We start from the raw sequence: 19,166 nt of genomic DNA on the forward strand, positions 1-19,166 counted from the left end.
CACAGCAGCCTGCACACCTTCCGGAGCACGGAATCCCCTCTCTCACACACACCTGTCCACACCAAACCCAGCCCCCGCGAACACGCGGGAGGCAGCTGCTCATTCACAGCCGACTTCCAGGGTCTTAATTATCGATCCTTTAGATGGAAGCTGACATCTCCCTTAATAAAGGAAGAAACTTCATTGCTTTTTTTTATGTTTACAGAAAAAGAACAAAAAGTATTCTGTCAAACAAAAAGATGAATCAAGAAGCCAAAAAAAAAACAAACCCGTATGATATAATACTATGAAGGAAAGACGTTGAAGACAATGTATTTTCATTTTTCACAGTAAAATCTTTTTAATTTTAATTTTGTAACTAAGTGTTCATATTTTATTATGTCCTATTAATGGCTCTCTTTTATTTATTTATTTATTTATTTCCATTTTTTTGTTATTTTATTTATTACGGTGAAATTGCCTTACATACAATTATAGACACCGCGAATGTCATTGCTGGGAATTTGACTATTTTGTTAGTCTTTTCAAAAACCTTTTCTAAAATTCATTTGTGTTGACTATTATTATTTTCATTTCCTATTTAATTTCTGGGAGATGCAGGCCAAGTCGGAGTGCTTGCTGGGAGGAGCTGGTGGAGGAGGGCCCCTTTCTGTAGACAAACACTGAAACTCATGATGACTCTTTTCCCTCAGAAATTCTCCTCTGTTCTGAACTTTCACATCTCTAAAAAAAAATGATAGTTTTCAAAACAAAGTAAGCTATATGTAAGGATAAGACCTTTTTAAAATATAGCATGTTTTGTAATTTTATTTTAGTCCTCCAAAAATCTAACTCCATAACTTCAATCTTTTTTAAAAAGAAAGGACTAAACATGCATGTGATGCAGACCTCCTATTTTCTCAGAAATCTTGCTTCTACCGGTGTTTTTTCTAAAATGTTACACAATTTGGAAGAAGCATAACCCTTAACCAGAATTCAGATACAAATTCGGACACAACGCCGCATCTGAATCCTGAAACAGCTCCTCTGCCATTCCACTAGGTGGCAGCATGCAATAACGAATGATGGTACTCCAAGGCAATAAATAACAGAACCATGAAAAGCAACTTAACAAATGTCAGCCTCGCAGAGATTCAAAACAATAGAAAGAACTTTAGAGCTTTTCCAGCTTAACTTCAAAGGACAGTGGATCTATTAAAGGCATTGTTCTTCTCCACACGTTCAAAGCAAAGAGAGCTCTCAACAGACACCACCAACCAGGTATAACAAAGCCTTTCACAAAATCAGATCTTGAATTGTATTTGGCAATTAGTGACCTAGAAAAGAAAATCGAAATTTTAACTAGGGAAACACACCAAAGCAATTGAGATAGTTAAGGCAACAGATAGCAGCATGGCAGTCTACAAATTCAGGATGTGATCATGTTATGCTAGGCTGGAGGAGTGCACGTGTGTGTGCGCGCGAGCGCGCGTTAAGATTTGCCTATATTTAAATTTGACCTGTTTCATACAAGAACTCAGATTTATGCCTTCTCTGGAGCATCCAGACGATCTGCCTGTATTTTCACACATAACAAGAGGCTGGGGTCAAGTGCTAACTACCCTGTTTAACCAAGCAAGAGCCCATCAGTTTTCCTTGTTTGCTATCCTAGCTCTATTAGCTTTTAAGCCTAGTAATTTAACCAGGAATAAAGATGCTGTGTTACTGATTTGCTGATATTAGCCTGACTAGCCATAAAATAGAGCTAAATAAGGATGTACTAACAAGGTGAGGTTAGAAAGAATTTCTATAAAAATGTTAAATCTAGTTTTTCATTCTTATAACTATGATTCAATATTACTAGTTAAGTGATCACAGCGTTGTATTCTGTAACAAGTCAAAAGTATATCATGGATCCTGTGCTTTCACCTCTGGCTAAGTTCTTGCTCCAGGTAAAAAGCCTGTTCTCTGGCTGACGCACATCAAGGGTTAACACCCGAGCAGGAAGAATAAATGTCAACAGCAGCTACATCTCAACTCCCTCCACCTCTCATGCTGAGGCTTACAGTTCTGATCCTCGCTCGAGGCCAAGAGGACAACCTGACTGGGAGCGTGTGACCACCTGTTACATAGAGCAGAAACCCTAGTTTATAAAGTTGCTTGTTAGCTTCAGTTTCTGTAACAACCAAAAAAGTACTCTGACCTTCAGATGAGCCCGTTCTGGGGTCTTTGCTGACCTTCAATCAGTTATCTGAACAAGCTGTGCTGAGTCCCCTCAGCAAACTCCCAACCCCCTCCTTCTGATTCCTGTCGTCTGTTTGTGCTTATTCCCCCCTTCTCTCCTTACAGCAACCCTGCCTGCACCGAAAGAGAGAGGTGGGTTTCTGAGGACAGGAGTCCCTCCATTTTCTCGGGTGGCCAGTACTTGAATTAGCCACGTTCCTTCCCATTAGCATCTATGTCACAATTTTGGCCTTTGTTGGCCAAAAAGCAGCTGGACGCACAGGTCATTTTTCCAGTTACAATCATTGTATCAGCATAGCTGTTGCCTGCACCTTTAATGCGTGATGTGTGGGAGTGTGTGGTCACCAGGCCCCATGCTTTCCGCACTAGTATACACTGAGGGCTCAGCACAGAGAGCAAGGGACTCTCAGTCTCTCCGCCTGTACATGCTTCACACTTTTCTCTGCAGCTTTGTACACCTGCCTGTCTCTGCATTATCCTCACTCTTCACGTGTGCAGATACTAAAGTATCAATAGCTTTGTTAACTACGCATCTATCACAGGATTTACATAAAAATCCTGCCAGCCATAAGCTTACCCTAGCAGACTCTGGGACTAAAAAGCCTCATTGCCATCAAATAATTACATGCAGAGAACATCACATATTTATTTATAAATACTGCCAGTGGGAATAAGGTTCTTCCATGGAGTCACAAGAAAAACATGTTGGGCACTTAAGCATAGGAGGTTGTGAGCAATTGTGACAAGGTTCACTGAAGCGGAAACAAAAGACTGTTCCCAGGAGCCCGCTGTCTCATCCACAACCACACAGCTGACTCCACCCTGCTGTGGGATAATCCCAGACTCTGTGGCCAGAGCCCACACTTCTCCTCGCCAAGCCCAGGAGGACCGCGGCCCAGAGTTCCAGACCTTCTCTGTGTCTCATTTCCCCATCCGTATGTCTTCTGCCCAGGCTGCCCTTAGACAGTGACTGGTACTGCTCCAAGGCCCCCACCTGGGTCCCCGCGTGGCCGAGGGAACGTGCCCCCACCTGGGTCCCCACGTGGCTTAGAGAATGTGCCCCCACCTGGGTCCCCGCGTGGCTTAGAGAACGTGCCCCCACCTGGGTCCCCGCGTGGCCTAGAGAACGTGCCCCCATCTGGGTCCCCACGTGGCCAAGAGAACGTGCCCCCACCTGGGTCCCCGCGTGGCCAAGAGAACATGCCCCCACCTGGGTCCCCACGTGGCTTAGAGAATGTGCCCCCACCTGGGTCCCTGCGTGGCTTAGAGAATGTGCCCCCACCTGGGTCCCCGCGTGGCCGAGAGCACGTGCCCCCACCTGGGTCCCCGCGTGGCCGAGAGAACATGCGATCGAAAGAACGCATAGGTGAACAGGAAGAGGGAATGGCGTTTGCTGGGCTTTGGTTGTATCTCTTTGGGTTTGGGAAGGGGCAAGCTTTCTTTCACACTAACCCATCTCTTTCCTGTTTCTTCACTGGCTTGTGCTGGGGAAGGGGCAGTTGTCCCCTGGGGAGATCAGAAAGCCAGAGTGGGGATGGTAATCCCTGGGCGGGGCAATTCTACTGTTCCCTGGGGATGTCTGGAAACTCTAGCTCTAGTTAATCTGGCTTAATTACGTATCTGACTCCCTTCTCTTTCTTTAATATCTGCCTAGCTGCCTACGCTAACATAGGGAGTCATATGTCCCCCCAGTGAGCCAGGACCCACCCGGAGAAGGTGGGAAGGATATGGCCAACACACAGCAGGGAATCTGGTTTGGGGGGGAATCCGGGAAACCTATGCATCCAGATAGAAAGGAAGAAGGGCTAAAAATGGAGGTATTTTGAGGAGGGAGGCTACAGCTCTGGTGGCCCTTTGTCTTTGCATGGGAAGGAGGTAAAATGGACAAGGGCAAGTTGGAGCTAGAGAGAAAAAATTTTGACTGCCACTGTGAGGAGCTGAAAACACACTCACCACAGGAGGGCAGCAGCGAGTCCGCTCGGGGCCAGCTGTGGTCAGAAGTCATCAGTTCCCAATGGTTCCGTCCTGAGTCAGTAATGTGTCTCTTCTGAGAGTCCTGGTCCTGCTCTCTGCCTTTCCCGTGCAGGCTCTGGGGCACTTTGAAAGGCAGAAGATACGTAATCTTACACAGGCATTATATCCCTCCGGGTGATAAGTATATAGAAGTGCTACAACTGTTGTGTCGTCATATGTCCCTAAGTCTTCTTTCCAGTTCAACATCTCAGCCTGGGACTATTCCTCAAACAGCCGTTGCTTTACCATCTTGGCAGCTTTCTCTTGGAAATAGACAAATAACAACAAAAGAATTAATAGTTCTTCACGTTACCTTAAATGATGGTTAATTTTTTGTGTCCATTTGGCTGGGTTACAGTGCCCAGAGATTTGGGCACATTGTTGTGATGTTTCCACAGAGGTGCTTCTTGGATAGGATTAGCATATAAACCGGTGGACTGTGTGGGTAAAGCCGATGGCCCTCCATCACGTGGCTGGGTGGCTGGGCCTCACTCAATCAGCTGAAGGCCTGAGTAGGAAGAGACTGATCTCACCCATGCAAGAGGGAATCCGGCCATCAGACTGCCTTTGACTTTGCAAAACATTTCTGTCCCTGGGTCCCCAGCCTGCTGGCCTACCCTGAAGATCTTGGACTCACCAAGCCTCCAAGATTGTGTAAGCCAATTCTTTAACATATATCAATAAATGATAGATAGCTGATAGATAGATAGATAGATAGATAGATAGATAGATAGATAGATTTAAAGATAGGTAAAAAGATGAACAAGACAGAGATGGGGATAGAGGCGTCCTCTTCATTTTATTTCTCCGTGGATCCCTGGCTGACACACTGTATAAAAAGTACTTTCACCCTGGCCGGTTGGCTCAGTGGTAGAGCGTCGGCCTGGCGTGCGGGGGACCCGGGTTCGATTCCCGGCCAGGGCACATAGGAGAAGCGCCCATTTGCTTCTCCACCCCCTCCCCCTCCTTCCTCTCTGTCTCTCTCTTCCCCTCCCGCAGCCAAGGCTCCATTGGAGCAAAGATGGCCCGGGCACTGGGGATGGCTCCTTGGCCTCTGCCCCAGGCGCTAGAGTGGCTCTGGTTGCAGCAGAGCGATGCGCCGGAGGGGCAGAGCATTGCCCCCTGGTGGGCAGAGCGTCGCCCCTGGTGGGCAGAGCATCGCCCCTGGTGGGCGTGCCGGGTGGATCCCGGTCGGGTGCATGCGGGAGTCTGTCTGACTGTCTCTCCCCGTTTCCAGCTTCAGAAAATGAAAAAAAAAAAGTACTTTCACGCAAACTCTCCAGAAGGAACATGGAGCAAGTCATCCATGTTAACCAGCTAGTTCATGCAGCCTTTTCAAACTTTCTTCACTTGGAAAAGGACATAAACATTTGTTACACCTTCTGCATTTCTCCACACCAACGATCATTTCCAACCTCTAAACCGCACAGAGTCCTCCGAATTGTCATGATACCTGGCATATCTATTCAATATACAGATCTTAAAAGAGTTACACAAAAAATATTAAGGCTCAATTCATTGGTGACACTTTGAAAAAAAGAATTAGTGGCTGAGAGCTTGTTTATTCCCCAACTTTCCCAGTGACCCCCCTAATAAGTGACTTTATTCAAATGCCGCAAGGTTTTTCACATACCTGTTGGGAATCAGACTCCTAAAGTGGATTTGGAATTCAGCACTGAATCTCCTGAGAGTAGTGAGGGTTTGCTGGAACAAAGATGATGATGAGTGTATTATCAAGAGCAGCAAAGGTGCGGCACGGGCTGATGTACACATGTATTTCCACAGCGGACAGCCTTTCATGGCCCCATGGTAGAAGACTGGCACCCTTCCCCGCGTGCTGTGCTCCCGGGGCCTTTCCTTTGACCCAACTCATGGACAGATCCTTCCTTTCAAGCAAACCGACCCTTGTTCACGTACTTAGGATGAGACATAAACCAGAGAACAAAATACATGGGATTAGTTCTCTCTCGAGTTACGTAGCTGCTTCAGAGCGTCGGCACCAACAGAGCCGACCCAGATGTGAAAACAGGAGACTTGTTTTGTCCCTGTTGGCAAACATCTGCTACCCTATGCAAACCCCTTTCCCTCGGGTCCCCTTCTTTGTTTGAGAGGAGTTTGTCTGTCATACACAGTGACTAGCTCTGGGCTTCAGCCAAAATTTTAAGAAACAGAAAATATCTCACTTCTCATCCTATCTACTTTACTTAAAACATTGTTTTTCTTAGTATCAAATGGATTAGCCCATTACGATGCCCAGGTAAATAAATACTGACCTATGAATCTGGCGTCTAACGAGATTAGGGAGGGTGGTAGTGTATACCCAGGCCTCTTCTTTCTGTTTGCTCAGGATATTAGATTACAAATCCGAATAGACATAAAAACCAGTACCGTAGACTAGTTCGTAAGAAGGGTCATCTGGGTGATATTTGAGTTTCAGAGAGGATGATAATTAATAGCTCCTTCTCTTCAGACTTCAGAATTAATGAAAAAATAGAGTCACAGGCATGGAGGCCAAAATGTCAGCCTCCTAATCCCGACAGGCTGGGCTGGAGAACGTAGCTTTCCCTGTGGGAAAGGTGGGTTTCCCACGACTTCCCACCACTACCACCAGCTCGGCAAGGCACGGCAGAGGCAGGGGCCGGGAAGGCGTGCTCATGCTCGCCGTTGGCAGGCAGATCACAGAGACAGAAGCACCTGGCCTCTGGTGAAGGGAGCCACCCACCAGAGAGAAGCTCGGGCGAACGGAGACCAGATGTTCCCTGCCTTCCAGCCGAGAACGGAGAAAGAGGAGCGAGGGCTCCAACAGTCCCTTGCATCTCCTTCCCGCCTTCCTCCTTTAAGGAATGGTGAGATGGGGGTAAGAATGCCCCTCCCAAGAGAAAGCACTAAGTGCTATTAACACCCAGAATGAAGGGAAAGATCACCTACAAGTGGGGAAACCAAGGGAGGACAGCATCGTGATGTTCATTCCTCTGACATCAAGGTTTAAACCCAAGAGCTCGGATGGAGGCGAGAGACGGAAGCGGCCGTCTGCAGCCAGGCTAGGGGGGATCGCTGTCCCAAGCCAGGGAATCTGCATACTGTTTGGTCACGGATTAAAGACAGTCAACATTTTCGAGTGGGAGAAGAACATAATTATAGCAATGTTTTAGGAAGATGAAGTGGGCTGCAGGATGTGGATTATCTGTGGAGAGTTTGGAAGCAGGAGACCCATTAGAGGCCCCCGTTTGAAGGGAAAGTAACATTAACTAGCGTCATCGCAGATGGAAGGCAAGTGACATCGGTGTGGTGCTGCAGGTTTTACAACGTTCTTGTCACATTTACTACCTCCTTTGGTTTGGCCACTGTAGGCAGTAACGAGCTCGGTAATGAACATGTTGTGAGACTGTTTGCACCAGTAAATGGTCACTGAACCAGCCCAGAGAAGGCTCTACAGGACCCGGTGACCACCCACAGGCAGGAAGGCAGGTGGGGAGTCAGAGATGACTCATCACCTTCAAGATCTAGAATAATCCATTCACTCATCAAATTTTTATTGAGCATGTACTATAGTTCCAGGAACTGTTCCGGATGCCAGGCTGCAGCAAAGAAGTGTTCGAAGACCTTGGGGAGCTCATATACTACTGAGAGTGGAACATCTGTAGATATATAAAGTTAAGCATTAAGGAAAGAAAAAGATCAGGGTAAGAGACTAGAACAGTGGTAGTCAACCTGGTCCCTACTGCCCACTAGTGGGCATTCCAGCTTTCATGGTGGGTGGTAGTGGAGCAACCAAAGTATAAATAAAAAAATAGATTTAACTATAGTAAGTTGTTTTTATAAAGATTTATTCTGCCAAACTTAGCAAAAATCTGACACAAAGTACTTGGTAAGTAATTATTATTATATGCTTTAACTTGCTGTAACTCTGCTTTATAAATTTTATAAAGTAAAGTTACTTCCCTACTTTATAAATCACCATTACTGTGGAACCGGTGAGTGGTTAGAAAATTTTACTACTAACAGAGATACAAAAGTGGGTGGTAGGTATAAAAAGATTGACTACCCCTGGACTAGAAGGTCAGGGAGGTGCTTTTTTAGAAAGTGTCATCAATCAGAGAAGTCCTCTTTCCGGAAGTGACGTCTGAGCAGAGACCGGAAGGGATAAAGGGTGTGGTCCACACCCCGTTCTGCAAGAGTGTTTGGGGCGGAAAGAGCACTGGGGTCAAGGGGCACCTGTCTGTGTGTCTGGAGGCAGCAAGGAGGCCTGGGTGGGTGCAGCGGGGTGTACAAGGGGGCAGGGGTTGTAGGAAATGAATCCGGAGGGCTAGGCAAAGGCCCAGGCCCGAAGGTCTTGCAGCCTGGTTGAGGACCTCTGGCCCTTGTGTGGAGGTATCATTTGTTGAGAGAAAGGGAGGACATGAGGGGCCAGAGAGAAGGCACAATAGGAGTCCCGGCAAGAGAGGAGGGTGGCGTGGACTCCCGTGACATTGTTAGAGAAGACGAAGAACAGCCAGACTCCCAACGTGCGGGAAGAGAAAGCTTGTATGATATTTGAATGTATTTGATGTGGAGTTAAAGAAAAAGAGGGACACTGAAGACACGTCTGAGGTTTCTGCTCTAAGCACGTGGGCACCGGGTTGTGCCCTCGGTGCGAAGGGAGAGGAGAAGGGAAAGGAGTCCAGGTTAGAGATAAAAATTGGGGACGGCTTACCCATCAGCAAAAATAGAGAAGCCGAAGGCTTAGAACTGGAGAAGGCGAAGGCAGGGAAGGTGAGCACAAGCCTTCGTTCCCACGCCCGTCCTGTCCTCCTGCCGGCATCCGTCGTTCATACTCCACCTTCACTTGATCCTGTTCTCCTGGCTTTCTATCGTCTCTCTCTTCTTCCCACTGCCTACTGTCCTCATGTGACAGCCTCTCTCCAACCCGCAAGCTATGAACTGAATCATCAAGAAGACTATCCGATCAGGAAGTCGGTCAAAGGTCACCCTGAAGAAACACGTGCTGTCATGGATTCTGTAAAACAAACACAATCTCTCTTTTTTTTTTAACTTAGTTGATTTTTAGAGATAGAGAGAGAAGTATTTATTTGTTGTTCTGCTTAGTTGTGCATCTATCTGGACACTTCCCCTTTTGATCCCTGACTGGGGATTAAACCTGCAGCCTTGTTGTTTTGGGAAGATGTTCTAAGCAGCTGAGCTACCCAGCCAGGGCTGAAGAGAATCACCTGAAGGACACTTTCAATCTGGAAGAATTCTCACAATCTGTTAACAGTGGTCACCCCTGGGTCCTGGCCAATTGGAGGTTGTGATGGTGGATGATGCTGGTTTATTTTTACCATCGACACCATTTTATTGTTTTAGGCCAGAGGTCCCCAAACTACGGCCCGCAGGCCGCATGCAGCCCCCTGAGGCCATTTATCCGGCCCCCCGCCGCACTTCCGGAAGGGGCACCTCTTTCATTGGTGGTCAGTGAGAGGAGCATAGTTCCCATTGAAATACTGGTCAATTTGTTGATTTAAATTTACTTGTTCTTTATTTTAAATATTGTATTTGTTCCCATTTTGTTTTTCTACTTTAAAATAAGATATGTGCAGTGTGCATAGGGATTTGTTCATAGTTTTTTTTATAGTCTAGCCCTCCAACGGTCTGAGGGACAGTGAACTGGCCCCCTGTGTAAAAAAGTTTGGGGACCCCTGTTTTAGGCGGTTGTTGTTGTTGTTTTACAGCAACAACAACAACAAAAATGTGTTGGCTTTCAAATTTTACATATTATGGTTAAATGAAGAAAGACACGGTCTCCATTCTTCTCCTCTGCAGAGGTGCAGTTTGCCTGAGACCGTCTCTATTTCTTCTTTTTTTCTTTTTGTTTTCTTCTCCTCCGTCTTTGGCAGCCAGAATAAACTCAATGGAAATGTTGGCAAACTCTAGAGTCAGACGTTTGTTCTCTTTAATGTCATCACCAGTTTGAAATAATTGTTCTCCTATATTAATTGACATCTAGCTTTTAGTGGAATTGGACCTTTGCATATCCAGAAGCCACTTATGCAAATGAAAGCAATGACTCCACTCAATAAACCGGAACGATAACCACAGTCACTATGACAGTAAGTGAAGCTAATCAAAGCCCCATCTTCATAATTTTTTTTTTAGAGACCCACAGCCGAAACAAGTGGAATCAGGAAGGGAATAAATGGCCACTTATTCCAGTTCCCATTATTTATAATAGTAATAAACACCACAAATAGAAAACAAATTAAGCACCGTTCCCTCCAAGCTGATCAATTACCAAGTCCTGACAACTTTACCTTTTATCACTGGCTCACACAGGCCCTATCTCTCTCCCGTGGACCGTGTCCACAGCCTGACCAGTCTGGTCTTGCTCCTCTTAAATCTATCTATCCTCCACCCTGGTCACTGGAATGAACTCTCTAACACAGAAACCAGGCCACTAACTCAAAACCCTCTATCGTGACCCCAAAGGCACCGTGAGATGTTGACGCTCTAACACAGCATGCCAGACCCTTGTTCTCCGCACTTCTCATGCCAGTCTTCTTCTAACTCAGGCTCCAAGTTTCACCCTCTGGGGAAACCGTGCAGAGCTCAAATCCGTGCTGGGCCCCACCGTCCCCTCTGGGGAAACCCTGCAAAGCTCAAATCTCTGCCAGGCCCCACCGTCCCCTCTGGGGAAACTTTGCATGCTCTCCTGTCGGGGCCACCACAGTGCACAGTGGCAGGGATTCCTAATTTTTCACATTGGGTGGAAACAGTTGGTGCCTGACTTCCTTCCTTCCCAGATGGTTTTTAGGACCCTGTGTAAATATATCCATTTCCTCCCCAAGCCTCTGCAAACCGAGATGTCTTTGCTAAACCATAGGATTAAAAAGAGAAAGGAAAATAAAAAAGTGAGTTGTACACCATGCTCTAAAGTGAAGACATACTCAAATTCTTATATTTACATAAAGGGTGCTGCTCCTGTCTGACTTCCTATATTTCCCTCTAAATAAAAGCCTCCACCATACCAGGCACCCTACTACCTATATATCAATATAATAGGATTTGTAGAAAAGCCAGCTCTCTATAGATACACACACACACACATATATATTTTAAATCTTCCTATCTCTGCTTAGAAGGTTACCTATCTGATAACATCCTTTCATAATATTATTGCTGCTTTATAGGGGGTGGAACAGATCATGTCCTAGGATCAAGAGCACTAAGATTAGATCCTTTCTGACATTAACCAGAACCCAAAGGAATCCACCTTCTCAATGAACTGTTTATCAGTTTCTTCTGCAGCAAACTTCTAAAGGAAAGAACAAAGGAAGCCAGTGACTCCAGACTCACCACGGAGCGTTTTCAGGAGCTGTTGAAAGAGCTTCAGAATCTATAGCCCTCAATCACCCAAACACACAAAACAATACCCTCCCTACAGTGCTTCCTCAATCACCCAAACACACAAAACAATACCCTCCCTACAGTGCTTCCTCAATCACCCAAACACACAAAACAATACCCTCCCTACAGTGCTTAGGACCCAGTGACTCTTCGTAAAGCAAGGTTCTCAAACTTGGCCCCTTCAAGCCCTTTCATCACATGTAACTGTTCTTGCAAGATCTTACTCAGACCTCCAGAAAATGGTGACAGCAGAGACAGGCATTTCTACTGAAGGCCAGATGGGGCAAAACTTGAGAAAAAAGTGCTGAGCCCTTTGACAGTAGTAAAACTATCTACAGGGCCCGGAGACATAGTTGACTACCAAACTATGGTCTTTTTAATAGATCCTTAACTAGATACACACACAACATAAAATTTGACCACATGTCTGTCTTCAGGTCCTCCAGTTTTCTGAGGTCGCCTATTCTTAAAAGTCCAAGTTAAAGCAGACAGGGAGCTTATTTAAGGACGTCAGGCAAGTCTAGAACTTCTGGGAGGGCCGGAGTCCTGCCTGGACCTATCTCGGTAGGAATAATCTGACCCAAGTTATAGGAGTCCTGTCCATTTGGCTTGAGATTACTGGGAGAGGTCAATACAGCTTTGTGTCCTTGTTCACATTATAGTTTTGCTTTTCTTTCCCCCCAAATCATAAGAACCTCATTACACAGCACATGCCGTGCTTGCCCCAGGGCTCAGAGAACACAGGGCTCCATTCAGAGCTCCTCAAGGTCTCCCCAACTAAAGGGCTTGATGGCATCCACTTCCCACTTGAAATTTACTTGTTTCTATGGGTTAAACTTTATAAAAAGCAGGGGAGGGGGACTTCCCAATAAGTTAATTTCATTAAATAGAGAGTGTAACATATCGCCATAGATATTTGCTGCTAGATGTATGGTATATACCCACATAACACAGCTACGGCCTTGGAAATAGCCCCTGGAGTATCAAAAACAAATGTCTGCTGCTTCACTTTTTCAGGGATCATTATCCCTTAAATATCTTTATAAAATTACCGAGGCCCCATACCTTCTACCTTGGGAAACTCATTCCATGTCAGGCACTGTTTAAAACAAGCGCTTTCCCATATTTTATTTCATTTGATCCTCACCGTAACTCTGGGACAAATAGTCTAGTGCACCTCAAAGGACAGGAGGAAAGTAAGGCCCCGGGGTTAAGTCCGTTGCTCAGGTAGTCAAAGCTGGTGAGTACCGAGCAAGGTGTGAAACCGGGAGTCCGGCTCCGGAATCCGCTCCAGGCTCTAAAATCACCCAGGGGGCCCGTGCTGAGGGGCTGTCCTAGGGCAACCTTAGCTGAAACCCAGCAGAGCCAGAGCAAACATCTGCAGGGTGGATGCCCGAGAGGCAAAGAGAGAGTGCAAATAACTGAGGTCTCTGGTTTCAGTGGAGCAAGGGAAGGATTAGGGATAGCAGGAGAGGGAGCCACAGCGCCAGGGGTAAAAAATACTATCTTCCTGTGACGCGGGTGAAGTTGGCCGAGGTTGGGAGACATCCTGGTGAAATGTCTGAAAGGGGGGTCTTACCCTGAGCGTCTCCTTCTTACCTCTGTCCTAAGGCACCCCCAGAGGAGGATTAAGGTCGGTTGAGACCCAGGCCCAGAAGAAAATATTGGGCCCCTTAACTTAGAAAAAAGCGTCAAGTTGGGGTTTTGCGGAGCCCTTCAGAAGTTGAGACCCAGGCCGTGCGCCCGGTGTGCCCACCATTAAATCCGCCTCTGGATATCCCATCCATCTTCCATAACCCGGCATCGTCACACATGTCCTGTCCTCTGATCTCTCAAAGTGTCTTCTCAGCCCTGGCTGGTTGGCTCAGTGGTAGCGCATTGACCTGGCATGTGGAGCTCCCAGTCAGGGCACATAGGAGAAGCAATCATCTGGCTTCTCATCCCCTCCCCTTCCCCCTTCCCCCTTCCCCCTTCCCCTTCTCTCTCTCTCTCTTTCCCTCCTGCAGCCAAGGCCTTATTGGTTCAAGTGCATCGGTCCCAGGCGCTAAAGATGTCTCCATGGAGCCTCTGCTTCAGCTGCTAAAACTAGCCTGCTTACGAGCATCAGCCCCAGATGGGCAGAGCATTGGCCCAAGTCAGGGTCACTGGGTGGACCCCAGTTGGGCGCACGTGGGAGTCTGTTTCTCTATCTTTCTTCCTCTCACTTAAAAAAAAAAAAGTATCTTCTCAAGAAAGTACCTACTATTGACATGTGAGGGGTGATTTTGAAGACATGTTTATTTGATCTTCTGGGTTCCTAGCACAGAGCTGCTAAGTCAGGGGTCCGGAACCTTTTTGGCTGAGAGAGCCATGAATGCCACATACTTTAAAATGTAATTCTGTGAGGCCCTGGCTGGTTGGCTCGGCGGTAGAGCGTCGGCCTGGCGTGCAGGAGTCCCGGGTTCGATTCCCGGCCAGGGCACACAGGAGAAGCGCCCATCTGCTTCTCCACCCCTCCCCCTCTCCTTCCTCTCTGTCTCTCTCTTCCCTTCTTGCAGCCAAGAATCCTTTGGAGCAAAGATGGCCCGGGCACTGAGGATGGCTCTGTGGCCTCTGCGGCCTCTGCCTCAGGCTCTAGAATGGCTCTGGATGCGACAGAGCGACACCCCAGAGGGGCAGAGCATCGCCCCCTGGTGGGCATGCCAGGTGGATCCCGGTTGGTCAGGCGCATGCGGGAGTTTGTCTGACCGCCTCCCCGTTTCCAGCTTTGGAAAAATGAAAAAAAAAAAAAAAAAGTAATTCTGTGAGAGCCATACAACGACCCGTGTACCTTACGCATTATCCAATAAAAATTTAGTGTTGTCCTGGAGGACAGCTGTGATTGGCTCCAGACACCCACAACCATGAACACGAGTGGTAGAAAATGAATGGATTGTAATACATGAGAATGTTTTATATTTTTAACCTTATTATTTTTTTAAATTAAAGATTTGTCTGCAAGCCAGATGCAGCCATCAAAAGAGCCACATCTGGCTCGCGAGTCATAGGTTCCCGACCCCTGTGCTAAGTGATCAGAATGTTAAAGGTGCCTTATATAAATTATTGAGGTAGGTGTATTTTGGAAAGCATCTAAGGAGGGGGGCTGGTTGGCAGGGGAACCAATCAAAGGATTAGAGGGTTGAACCATTGAGTCCCATTCCCTGACCTCTGGGGAGAGAAGAGGGGCTAGAGATTGGGTCAATCTCCAATAGCCAGTGATTTAATCAATCATGCCAATGTCATGAAGCTTTACAAAAGCCCAGAAAGATAGGGTTTGCAAAACTTCCAGGGAGGGAAATAAGAAAGCATCCACGTGCCACTATGCCAAGCCTCAAACTCCACAGGGACAAAAGCTCCTTTGTTCAGGATCAGCCAATCCCTTCATCTGGCTGTTGATTAGAATCTTTTAATACCCTTCTAATAAACTGGTAATCTAGTGAGTCAACTGTCTTCCTGAGTTCTATGAGCCACTGGAGAGTGGAAGTCAAGGACGGAGTCATGGCAACCTCTGATTTATGGTCAGTTGTCAGAAGCACAGGTAACTTGGACTTGCAACTAGCATCTGAAATGGAAGGCTGCCTTGTGGAATTGAGCCCTGACCACGTGGAACCTGCTGCTTTCAGCAGATAGCGTCAGAATGGTGTAGGATTATAAGACACCCAGCCGGTGTCCAAGAATTGCCTGGTGTGGGGAAAACACACACACATTGGAATTGGTACCCCAGAAACATGAGATGCTATTTGCACACTCATGTCAGCAAACATGCTCTCACAGGGTGGCGCTGATTGTACATAGTGGTCTTATCCCTGTCAAAAGAGTCAGTGACAGTGAAGGGACAATACTAGAGAGGAGGCTTTCTGCAATCACAGAGAACCTATCCTGCGTAAGCTGATGACAGTCAGCCAACTGCCAAGACAAATCCAAACAGCCCCACAGCTCAAGGTCTCCCATGAATACAATGGCTGTGGACAGGCAGGGTAGTTTCTTGGGGTCCTCCCACAGGGCACAAAAGCCAACAGGACTAGAGGACACTTTGGGATGTCAGCTAATCCCCCAGGAATTCATGCCTTCTTTAGAAAATGTTCTTGTTTAAGAAATCTTCTTTTAAAAAAACAGGTCCCCCCCCCTCTGTCTCTGTCTCTGTCTCTGTCTCTCTCTCTCTCTCTACTGCCTTCTCCCCTAGTTGTCTTAACTTAAAACAAGGCATTGATAGAATCAATGGGAGTGGCTCAAGAATTGAAGAATGCACAAGAATGGATCACAAGATGGAATTTATCAAACTCTAGCCTTGCTTGTTAAAACCTTTTTTTAAAATATCTGTAATGGTACTGACTTTGCTTGCTCTGAAGTAGCTCTATATTTATTTATTTATTTTTTTGCAGTAACCATTAGTTTTTTAAGTCTTGTAGTGTTAAGTTATAGTGAATACTGCTACAGCAATTTCTAATTTTTAAGAATTGAGTAATGGTGTAGAACACTAATTCATAATCACTCTAATTGTAATCTGAATAAAGTGTAACATTGTGTAGCCTTTTTGTATAAAATAGATAAACAGACACGGTCCAATTAGTTTCCTTTTTAATATGATCAAATTAAGCAGGTGGATCTATTTCCTGTTTTTGACTGGAAACTTTGTTTGGGTTATGTATGGGTGGGTAATCAGTAAGGTGTGATTGAAACCTTGTTTTGGACAGTTTACCAGTTGCTTTTTATCTCAAAGTTGTGTAACCTGCTGTGATACAATGCTTCGAGAGAAAATGCAGTTATAAAAATGGTTCAGAATTAAACTTTTAATTCATAAAAAAAAGAAAGGCATTGAAAGGGTCAAAGTACTAATCATCTATTCATGTTGTCACTATTTATAATGGCAGAGGACTGGGACAATTCAAACGTCTATCAATAGGGGAACTGTACATTGTGATAGGCTCCCACAATTCTGTATATTCAGCCTTGAAAAAAAACTAAGAAGATCCCCACGTGCGAATCCATGGGTACCGAGATAAAAACAAAACAAAACAAAAAAACAACAACACGTAGGTGGCGAAAGCAAGGGGCGAAGTGCGAAGTCGTACGTCACCTTTCATACACGTGTTCTTACATTTGTGAAAAGGGACCATGGAAGAGTAAGCCAGAAACAGGATTAATTAGCCGTCAACGGCTGGCGACATGAGTTAGCAGGCGAAGGGGAGGACAGCCAGGAGGAGGAGAGCAAGAGCACCCTGGGTGGGACTTCAGCGTTTCGACTTAAAAATCACACAAACGATTGCAGTATTCCCAAAGTAAGGTTAAACATTAAAAAAAAAAAAAAAAGGCGACAATGATATTGTGTGCAGAAACTGAAAGGAGATCATTTACAGAAGTAATCCACAGATAAAAGTCAAAGCTCGGTGTGCGGCTCTAAGTCCAGCCTTCAAGTCGGAGAACCTACTGGTGCCTGGTGCCTGCGCAGTCCTCTGCATGGCTTTCCCAGCCCGGGGCAGGCGGGCGTGGGGGCGGGGACGGGGGCAGGGAAAGGGGGGGCAAGGGATGGAAGGAGGGCGGCAGCGTGGCCCAGGAACACGGTGGCCAAGAGGAGGAGGCGGGAGAACAGGACGAAGGAGCCGTGGCCTTCCCAGTCATGTTCCCGGCATCTGCAAGACCCTCCCCCTCGGTCTTGTCTGCCGCCTTCGTCCTTTGCCAATCCTTTTTAAATATAGTTAGAAGTATCTTTTATAAATATGTATATCCTCTTCCCTGTTAGCACTTCTGCTTGTATGGCAAGACACTTAAGATGATAAATTGTAATGTCGCGTCCCTCCTCTCTGTCCCCGCTGGAGCACGGAGGAGGCGCTGCCTCTGTGTGTTCAGGGCCTCGGGGAGGTGAGAGGGGAGACCCGGAGAGCTGTCTGACATTCGCTACCCTACCCCTACCCACCCTGGGGACAAAATAACACCTGGGTCCTGAGAACAAGACCACCCGTCTCTCATGCCCTGCAGAGAGAGGATGAGCACCGAGGACGGCTGTGTGGCCAAGACCCACCGTGGACAGCCTGGCCTCAGTCCCGTGCCCCAAGCGAGACGGGGAAGCAGCCGGGCCCAGCCGGTGTGAACTGTGAACAACGACCAGAAAGCTCCCACCTATTCCTTGGCAGGGGGACAGGATCCAGGAACTGTGACACACGTTGGGGGGTGGGGGGGGAGAGAGAGAGAGAGAGAGAGAGCCCGGGAAGGAGCGAGGGTCCCGTTTCCTTTCCTTTTTCCAGCAGCCTGCCATAAGGCTGGTCTAAAGAGCGTGAAATTGGCATACCGCTCATTGCAATGTGTTTATTGCATGCTTCAATTTGGGGGATGAAATTTATCTCTGATTCTTCCGCAACCGAATCAGACAGTCCCACTCTGACCACAAGGGGAAGAGCAACTTGGTGCAAGGAAACAAACGACAGGGTGTCTCTGGACTTCGGAATCACATAAGCGTTACCGATATTCAGAAAGTGAAGTGACCTGTCCCGCCCACATGGGCTGCCAGGGCCGGGGTCCAGCGGCAGCGGCCCAGCAGTGGGATCAGGAGAGCAGAGAGCAAGAAGCCAAGACCGGCCTCGGAGAGCTCCTCAGAGGAAGATGCAGGTCAGCGCTGCTCCGCCCACCTCCATTTCCTTCATGTGCCCAGAACTAAAGTCCACGGAGGTCAAACAAATAGGCCTGACTCAAGAACAGCCAACAAAATTGTCTGGCTCTTTGTCCTGAAGGGAAAAAAACAAGGACCAGAACGGGGACAAGTGGGAGGGGGTGTTAGCTAAAAATAGAAAGGGACACAAAGAGAATGTCCTTTCTTCAACGTCCTGGAGACTCAGTAGCTCACCTTGGTTGCTACATAAGGAGACAAGTTTCATTTTTTAAGGTCATTGCCAAGCTGGAACGTAACCAGCTTCAAAAAACAAAGTTAACCTTTGGAGCTGTGTGAACTGGCAGGTGAGATGATTACATTAGGATAAGCAGAGCGCCTTTCATATGTCTGATTGGCCTCCTAAGATTGTTATGGATTCTACCAAAAAAAAATCCTTAAAGCGCTCTCCCAGCCCCTGCTCACCCAGACAAACTGGTTCTTCACCGTGCCCACCTGTCACCCAGTATCGCAACAGCAAGCACACCTGCACCACGGGCTCCACGAGGGCTGGCGCGGCGTCTCTTTGTGTTTCAGCCTCCACGTGCTCAATGAGCAGGCTGGCTGGCTCGGCAGGCGCTCCACGGATGGACAGGGGATGCGTGTGTCGGTTACAGCCCTGTTAGTTGTGAGCAACCAACCCGTTTGGCTATTGCTCGTGCTATCTCAGGACAAACGGGAGGAGCAGGGGTGGGAGGGGCCACAGCAGTTCTGTTCTTTCCTCTGTCTGACCTGTGAGTGATGGATATACAGCTCAGGGTAGAGCTCCGGGTGCAGTAAGGCATCGGGATTATTCGGGACATCGAAATGGAACCCCAGCGGGGGGGGGGGTGTCAAGTTATGATGATTGTACCTGGGGGCCCATGGCGGCTGGTGACCCGCTGGGGGCGGA

The 19,166-nt window shown here is 47.2% G+C and overlaps 1 long non-coding RNA gene across 4 annotated transcripts; it reads right to left on the bottom strand.

The window, feature by feature from the left end:
* Positions 1-362: 362 nt before the first annotated feature.
* LOC136338302 (uncharacterized) lies at positions 363-18,892 on the bottom strand. 4 transcript variants are annotated; one of them, XR_010731947.1, is made up of 5 exons: positions 8,930-9,140; positions 5,870-5,940; positions 4,550-4,744; positions 4,177-4,320; positions 363-1,316 (listed from the first exon to the last, which is right to left on the bottom strand). It is a non-coding gene; the product is annotated as an uncharacterized lncRNA (long non-coding RNA). The 4 variants fall into 4 exon arrangements; XR_010731946.1 differs by lacking the exons at positions 4,550-4,744; positions 8,930-9,140 and adding an exon at positions 18,762-18,892 and having other exon boundaries at positions 4,177-4,499; positions 5,870-6,152; XR_010731945.1 differs by lacking the exon at positions 4,550-4,744 and having other exon boundaries at positions 4,177-4,499.
* Between the last annotated feature and the right edge of the window lie 274 nt (positions 18,893-19,166).

This window comes from Saccopteryx bilineata, chromosome 5 (assembly GCF_036850765.1).
Source record: "Saccopteryx bilineata isolate mSacBil1 chromosome 5, mSacBil1_pri_phased_curated, whole genome shotgun sequence".
Classification (NCBI taxonomy): domain Eukaryota; kingdom Metazoa; phylum Chordata; class Mammalia; order Chiroptera; family Emballonuridae; genus Saccopteryx; species Saccopteryx bilineata.